Genomic DNA, 9,109 nt, shown 5'->3' with positions numbered 1-9,109 from the left:
TTTTTTTTTTGAGACAGGGTTTCTCTGTATAGCTCTGGCTGTCCTGGAACTCACTCTGTAGACCAGGCTGGCCTTGAACTCAGAAATCCGCCTGTGCCTGCCTCTGCCTCCCAAGTGCTGGGATTAAAGGCATGTGCCACCACCGCCCAGCTAGAGTTTTGTTAACAAAGCAAAGCAAAAGAACAACCAACAATGAGAGAGAAAGACAGATTTGATTGATTGATTGATTGATTGATTGATTGATTGATTCCTGAACTGACAAGACACCACTGTGCCTCCACAGTTGTGAACCGAAAGAGCAGCAGAATCTGCAGACTTTCCAAAGGCGATGCCACTACCAATACACTGTAGAGCACTGGCTGCCTTTTCAGAGTGACCAGGTACAATTCCCAGTACCACGTGGCAGCTCACCACTGTCTATAACTCCAGTAGTTTCCATCTGATCTATGACGGGCACTGAGTCCAAGAGCTGGAGGACCAAAAAGCATAATTCCCAATGGCCACATGCTGGCAGTAGACAGAGCCCATAGCCCATAGTCACATGAAAGCATGGAGCGAACTGCTCAAGACAGCAGAAGCAGAAAAATCAGAAGAACAGGAGATGTTGAGATGCTCAGTCAACAAAGTGCTTATTGTACAAATATGATCTAAGTTGCTGCCCATCACTGCGTAAAAGCCAGGCACATTGGATGCTCCAGTGCTAGGGAAATGGACATGGGTGCTCACGAGCCAGCAACTCTAGCTGAGTTAGGGAGCTCTGGGTTCAGTGAGAGATCTTGTCTCAAAAGATAATGTGGAAAGTGACTGGGGGAGACCTACAGCTTGATCTCTAGCTTCCACACACACTAGCTCACACACACATGCACAACTGCACACACATGCACACAAACCTCTGCCCTGGAATAAAAATTTAAAGTGCTAAACAATTAGACTGTAATTCTCAGTGAATGTAATTCTCAGTAGGGGGTCTGGAGAAAGAAGAGACTACAATGTGTGGACATGGTGTTAAAGACTACAATGACAGGCTACACACAGAAACAAACTTTCACCTAGAGATCTCAGTGCTGACCCTTTGTTTCCTGCTTGATGAGTAAACCCCAAAGAAAACCAACCTGAATATCCAAGTTAATCGGGATATTTTGCATTTGCCTTCAAAACAAGAACATTTTCCTGAGATAATCCCCACTGTAGGTTGATTGATTCACTGACTTTATAAACAGAGGCATTAAACTCTCAGGAATTCTGTTAATGGAAAGCTGCCTGACCCCCTTTCCTAAAAGCAAGAGTTCTGACTTGACAGGGGACCGGAGGGCATCTGAAGCCTTTATAGGTGACCTCAGACCCACACCAGGCCCCACACAAGCCCTGCAGTGTTTGAAAAGGCAGCAGGAAGTTCTTAATCCTCCTTCCCTGCAGAGGAGATAAAGGCCTTTGATTTGGGATCACAGCATCCAGGGTCCAAGGGAGGATGGAGGATCACATCCAAACAGTCCTGAGCATGGAAGGTCAGTGAGGAACAAATGAAACACCAGCTTCAACACGAGAAGGCCAACCTTTAAGCCAAAGAGCAGGGGCAGACTCAGCCAGGACTGCAGCTGCTCCTCCCTCGCCCTGTTGCTAATCACCAATTCCAATGCAGAAGAGTTCAGAGGGAGATTTTGTGATGAAGCATTCCCATAACCACTTACTTCTCAACTTACACCAGTTGGAGAAGATACAGCCAAGCCAGCCAGGCTCCTAAAACCTGGTCACATTAACTCATCCCCCTAACCGCTCCCTCAGATAAAGATACAAAAGCTACAGTGTAGACAGAGTACGACATTCTCTTTGAAAATCAGTTGCCCTTTGTTTGTAAGTTTGTACTGAAAAATCAGACTCTCCAAGGAACCTTTTATATTAGTTGGGGCTAGAAAGATGGCTCAGCAATTGAATTTATTGCTTTGAAAGAAGATCTGTTCAGTTTACCGGGTTCAACTCCAGTTCTATGGGGTCTAACGCTTTCTTCTGGACTCTGTGGGGATGTGCACTTGCACATGCGCAAACCCACCCGCACAAATATAATGAAACAATAAATAAATATTAAAGAAATTAATTAATCACAATATTCCAACTTGTTACTATTCAAATATCCTCAAGCTAGCTTTTCTCTAATACACCATCATGTGCTTAAGAATAAATGACAGATTAGTTCCTCTGCCTGGCATAGAACCATTTCCTTCTCTACTGAATCCCGAAGACTTAACAGGAGGTTAGCCTTCAGCTTGAGGAGGTGGGGAGGAAGCACTACACAGGTCTCAAAACACCAAGAAGATTTTAATAGGATTCTGTAGTAACTTCACAGCATAGGAACTATCTTCAAGTTAAGTGCTGAAAGGTTCAGACTACACAGGGGAATCACACACACACACACACACACACACACACACACACACATGCCCTCCAAACAGTCTCCATGGGAATTGGGCAGGTGGTAAGCACTTTTAAGATTTATTTATTTATTTATTTTATGTATGTGAGTACACTGTTGCTGTCTTCAGACACACCAGAAGAGAGCATCAGATCCCCATTACAGATGGTTGTGAGCCACCATGTGGTTGCCGGGAATTGAAGTCAGGACCTCTAGAAGAGCAATCAGGGTTCTTAACTGCTGGCCCTCTCTCCAGTCCTGGTAAGCACTTAAAAATTGTAAAACTCACTGTTAGTGCCAGCAAATTCTTATTATCAGCCTTTTTGGATGTTCATTTTCTGCTAGGCGTTAAGGGATGGACACTGTCAGACTCCTCCTCAATGCCTGGGTTGTCCTAATCAAAATGACTGTCAGTGGAACAGCCAACCCAGTATACTGTTCAGAAACAGCTATCGGAGGCAGAGGCAGGCAGATTTCTGAGTTCGAGGCCAGCCTGGTCTACAGAGTGAGTTCCAGGACAGCCAGGGCTATACAGAGAAACCCTGTCTCGAAAAACCAAAAAAAAAAAAAAAAGAAAGAAAGAAAGAAAGAAAGAAAGAAAGAAAGAAAGAAAGAAAGAAAGAAAGAAAGAAAGAAAAGAAAAGAAACAGCTATTCTGAACAGTCTGTGAATACCTTGTTCCAGCTATGAAGGTGTAGCCCCAGCTATTACCACGTCAAACAGAGCATATAAGATTTTTGCTATCATAAGCTCTAGAGAACTCTAGATGATCCTGCAAATATTTCTACCTAGGCTAGAGAGAATACAAGTCCCCCGAGGCTAGCCCAATAGACTGTGACTGGTACACAGGGAACCATGCTGTGATTGGTGTAAACACAAACCTCATTTGCATAAGGGGTCTGCTATAACTGGCACAGACCCCCTTGTTTGGATGCACAAGCAGGGCATTTGGCTCTCTTGGTGAGATGGCTGCCTGTCTGGTGTCCCAACACCGATTCAATAAAAGGCCTCTCTCAGTGGTCCTCTTTTGCAAACAGTGGTGGCAGAGATAGTAAGCAGCTAAAAGTGGCCATTGCTGGTAGCTGCTGCAGAGGCAGGACTGTGGGGTGCTGCCAGTGGGGGTTGGAGGTTGGGCGGGGAGAATTAGAGTCATAAAAAAGCCTTGACCAGTGGCAGAGTCAGCACTCAGCTGTAAAAGAGTCGCAGGCTGTGAGTCACTGGCCACAGAGGGGGAATCCTGACTTCTAGGCCTACAGAGAAATTGTAACACCAGCAGATCTAAGCACTCTGGGAGGAAGGAAGACAAGGAAGGAATGGTTAAAAGGGAAGAAAGAGGAAGAAGCCAGGAAGGAAGGCTGAGGGAGAAAGAAGGAGAAGGGGAAACAAAGAGAAGCAGAAAGGAAAGAGAGGAAGGTAGAAAAAGGTGGAGGAAGAAAGGAAGAGGAAGTAGAACACACCCAAGGAGCCTTGGGTTGGAGAGAATGAGAAAGTCAATTACAGCCCTTTCTCCACCCTGTTCCTACGTGTATTAGGTTTTTAGACAACTCTCACCCTGCTGACCACCCTGGCCCTGAATCCACACAGCCTCCTGGGTGATTCAATTCCAAACGTTCACATGACTATCAAGCAGTCACGTTTTGGTTATGAAAAACTCTTACAACTCACCATAGAGTAAGCACAAAAGCATCCTTTTCAGGCAGCTACATAACAAAAGTATATATACATATGTAAAAGTGAGCAGCCTATCGATTGTCATAGCACTCTGACGACTAAAACTCAAGGTGCCATCAGGAGATTCAAAACTTTGCTCAGATATACGCGTGTACACATACAAAACACACACACACAGAGCAAACACAAAATTCTTCACTATACAACAGAATTTATGTCTGACATTATTAGATACAAAGTAGTATAGTGGCTATACTATAAAACAAACAAATAGGGCTGGAGAAATGGCTCAGCGGTTAAGAGCATTGACTGCTCTTCCAGAGGTCCTGAGTTCAAATCCCAGCAACCACATGGTGGCTCACAACCATCTGTAATGGGATCTGATGCTCTCTTCTGATGTGTCTGAAAACAGTGACAGTGTACTCACATACATAAAACAAACAAATAAAACCTGTGGCTATGTCTGTTGGATACCAAAACATTCTGAAAAGCAAAACCTCAGGTGGTAGGGGGCATAGGCAATGGTGCTGGCCAGTAAGGGGAGCTCCCACCACATCCAGGGATGTCAGTTCCCACTCCAGAACTCACTAGGTGGAAGCAGAGAACTGGGCCCTGGAAGTTGTCCCCTGACCTTCAAACATACACTCTGTCACATAAACACAAAATATTTAAATCCTTTTTTAAAATAGAAAATCCAGCCACTGAAACAACATAATTGATATGATATTCAGACAACAGCATCCAACCCCTAACTCCTACCCATTCCAGCCCATGTCACAGATATTTGGCTTTTATGGGAAAACGGGGAGTTTGGGGGGGCTATATGTTTAACATAGGTTACATGTTCTAACATATTTTAAGAAGATTGCTTTAAATAAAATACGGCAATACCAATGCAATCACATTTGACCCAGGCTGGCACATTCTAAGTGACCATTCCTATTCAGAGTTTTTTGTTTTTCAAAATCCAAAGCTAGCATAGCATTATCTCGGGCTGGATGCTGCTGATCCCCAGACATTCTGAGAAGCCATAGGAAGAAAGGCTCTCTCCTGCTGATTTATGAGATGTTTATTTCAACCGTCAGTCCACAACAATTCTATGCAAGACAGAAGAGGTGGGGAGGTCCAGGGTGCAGTCGCTGGGATCAGCCATCTGAAAGCTCTCATTCTCCCAAAGAAAGAGAGGTACGACCTTTGACATTCTGCTAAGGTGTCAAAGCAGCTGCTCATAAATGCATGTCAATAACGAAGCAGAAATCAATCATTTCATTTAATGCCATCAATTATTATGGAGTGGGACACAATGCACCTCCAGAGCCCTGTGCTATTCAGTCACTTTGTGAGACCAATGCTGTTTTGTTAAGTTTGTTTTCCCTATATTACATTAAAAAACAAACAAAACAAAAAACAAAACAAAAAACAAAAAAAAAAACAAAACAAAAAAAAGCATCATTTCAGCCAGGCATGGTGGTGCATGCCTTTAATCCCAGCACTTGGGAGGCAGAGGGAGGCGGATTTCTGAGTTCGAGGCCAGCCTGGTCTACAAAGTGAGTTCCAGGACAGCTAGGGCTCTACACAGAGAAACCCTGTCTCGAAAAAAAACAAATAAAAAGTGTAATTTCACTCTCATACATAGAAAAGTATCTAGTCACTTAAGAAGTAGGTTCAAGGCAGGGCTGAGGCACTGCTCTGTTGGTAAAAGGCATGCCACACCACCATATGGACCAGAGTTCAAATCTATGGAACTCACAGAAAGCCAGCTTGGTTATTAGCACCTGTAATTCCAGTCCCTTTGGGGTGACTAGACAAGAGCATCTCTGTAGCATGCCGGCTACACTGTTTTCTCTCTTAGATACAACTTGAAAAAAGTCTATGCAATTGTTTACTAAACTTTTCACTGGGTCTTTTTAAATATAACAGTGTAACTGTAACAATATGTCTCTCGAGAAACCGGACCGTGAAGCTTTGCGCTTCCTCTTTCCAGCCAGCGCCGAGCGATGGGCATCTCTCGGGACAATTGGCACAAGCGCCGCAAGACCGGGGGTAAGCGAAAACCCTACCACAAGAAGCGGAAGTATGAGCTGGGACGGCCCGCTGCCAACACGAAGATTGGCCCTTGCCGCATACACACAGTCCGAGTTCGAGGAGGCAATAAGAAGTACCGCGCCCTGAGATTGGATGTGGGGAACTTTTCCTGGGGCTCTGAGTGTTGTATTCGCAAAACAAGGATCATTGATGTTGTCTACAATGCATCCAACAACGAGCTTGTCCGCACCAAGACCCTGGTGAAGAATTGCATCGTGCTTATTGACAACACGCCGTACAGACAGTGGTACGAGTCCCACTATGCACTGCCCCTGGGCCGCAAGAAGGGGGCCAATCTGACTCCTGAGGAGGAAGAGATTTTAAACAAAAAACGATCAAAGAAAATTCAAAAGAAATACGACGAAAGGAAAAAGAATGCCAAAATCAGCAGTCTCCTGGAGGAGCAGTTCCAGCAGGGCAAGCTTCTAGCCTGTATTGCCTCAAGACCAGGCCAGTGTGGCAGAGCAGACGGCTATGTGCTCGAAGGCAAGGAGCTGGAGTTCTATCTTCGGAAGATCAAAGCCCGGAAAGGCAAATGAGCCTCATGCATAGTGTAATAAAGGTGTCTGCTGTTCTATAAAAAAAAAAAAAAACAATATGTCTCTCTTGACTCAAATTTCTTCTTATAAAAAAATTTCACAAACAGCAAACTGGCTTAATAAACAGACACTTTTACACTAAAATCTTTGGGGTATATGTTTTTGTTTTCTAGATTTTATTATTTTCTGCATATGTGCACCTCACCGACATGTAAGCCTGTGCCCACAAAAGCCAAAAGTGGGTGTTGGATTCTCTAGAACTGGAGAATGGGTTACAGATGGGTCATGAGCTGCCCTGTGGGTCCTGGGAACCAACAAGATGTTTTGAAGGAGCAGCCAGTGCTCTTAACCACCGACTGAGTCCTCTCTCCAGCAGTAGTCTTTGTAGCAATAGTGTGTTGCATACAGACAAATGTCCTACCACAGCCATGGCTCAGCTTAACCTCTGATGCCGAGTGAAACAAAGTAACTGAATGGCTCAAAAAGGTTCTTTCCTTGCATTCACGGTGGTGGCTTCACACACTCCACCACCATTGATTTTAAACAGCGTGGCTCCCCCAGGCAGAACTATACTGCACTGGCCAGCCTTGCTCCCTTTATGAGCCCATATATGCCCATAGAGCAGAGGTTCTCAAACTGGGTTGTAACCCCTTTGGAGGGGTCACATATCAGATATCCACTACTACGATCCATAACAGTAGCAAAATGACAGTTATGAAGTAGCAACAAAATAATGTTATGGCTGGGGGTCTCCGGGACATGAAGAACTACATTAAAAAGCTGACGTGTTAGGAAGGTTGAGAACCACTGCCATAAACGATTTGTCTAAAAATATCAAAAGTGCTACTTTCCTAAATCTTAGTATTGGTTTTGCCTTTTCTACGGCAGAGCTGAGGCACTCACTGCTCAGTCAGTAAAATGCATGCCACACCAGCATATGGACCAGAGTTCAAATCCTTGGAACCCACAAGGAGCCAGCTGTGGGCAGAAGTACCTGTAATCCCACGACCCTCGGGGTGAACAGGCGAGAGCATCTCTGTAGCTTGCAGGCCACTTCAGCAGACTCCCACCTGCTTTTCAATGCAAGCCATGCTAGACACTTAACACTAACATTTCCCAAGGCAAATTCATGACCTTCTCCCTATATTCTCTATCTCAGCTGATGATACGCCATTTAACACGTCACTCACACCAAAATCACCAGCACCCGGGCTGTGTCCTAGTTAGCTTGCTGTTACTGTGCTAAACCACTGACGAAAACCAACTTGAGGAGAAAGAGGCTTATTTCCTCTTACAACGCTTAGATCTCTATCACGGAAAGAAGTCGGGGGAAGGAACTCAATATAGGAACCAAAGCAGAGGCCATGGAGGGGGTGCTGCTCATTTGCTTGCTCCTCCTGGCTTGCTCAGACTGCTTTCTTATAAAACCCAGGACCACCTGCCCAGGGGTGGCACCACCTGCGTGGACAGGACCCTCTCACATCAATCATTAATCCAGAAGTGCCCTGCAGACTTGCCAGGAGGCAATCTGAAAGAGACATCCCTCTTACTTAAGGCTCCCTCTTCCCAGATGACTCTAACTTGTGTCAAATTGACAAAAAAAAAAAAAAAAAAGTAACCCGCCATGGTGCAAGAGTGAGATGCAGAGCTCAGAGCCTCAGCACCACAAAAACATTGGGGAGGGTGGCAATCCACCTGTAATCCCAGCACATGGGAGGCAGAGACAGGTGACCTAGGGCCATCTGGCAGCCACACTACCTCAATCACAAGCTTCAGGTGTCACAACTGTTCTACAGGGAGTCTGGCAGACGGAAAAGCAAGGACATGAGACAGTTCCCAAACCCACACAAACATGCATGTCACTTGTGTTTCACTTATTTTGTTAATATTTTTATGAGAACGTGTATATGTGTTTGTATGTATGCACACGTGCATGTGTGAGGGTATCACAATATCCTGAGGCTGGAGTTACAGGTGGTTCTTTGCTGCCAGAGACCAGTGTTGGGAATAAAACCAGGGTCCTCTGAAGGGCAGTGAGTGGCTAACCACTGACCCATCTCTCCAGCCCTGGCAGTTTTCATCTGAGCCTCCCTGTTTTAGTCTAACATTGTAAATAATTATTTAATTGCTTTATTTGCAGGCTCAAATGAGAGACTCTGCCTCAATTTACAAGTGGAAGAATAGTCAAAAATGCCTGGCACTAACTACTGCCCTCCACATACATACACACACCACAGATGATACATACAACTGCTGCCCTCCACATACATACACACACCACAGATACATACAACTGCTGCCCTCCACATACGTACACACACCACAGATACATACAACTGCTGCCCTCCACACACATACACACACCACAGATACATACAACTGCTGCCCTCCACACACATACACACAC

The 9,109-nt window shown here is 45.0% G+C and overlaps 1 protein-coding gene and 1 pseudogene across 1 annotated transcript in view; one reads left to right on the top strand and one right to left on the bottom strand.

Moving 5' to 3' along the window:
• Prtg (protogenin) overlaps positions 1-9,109 on the bottom strand; it is a 103,473-nt gene that overhangs the window by 80,828 nt on the left and 13,536 nt on the right. The window lies entirely within an intron of this gene.
• On the top strand, positions 6,040-6,756 carry LOC110301620 (annotated as a pseudogene).

This window comes from Mus caroli, chromosome 9 (genome assembly GCF_900094665.2).
Source record: "Mus caroli chromosome 9, CAROLI_EIJ_v1.1, whole genome shotgun sequence".
NCBI lineage: Eukaryota > Metazoa > Chordata > Mammalia > Rodentia > Muridae > Mus > Mus caroli.
This window is presented reverse-complemented; position numbering and strand designations above follow the sequence as displayed.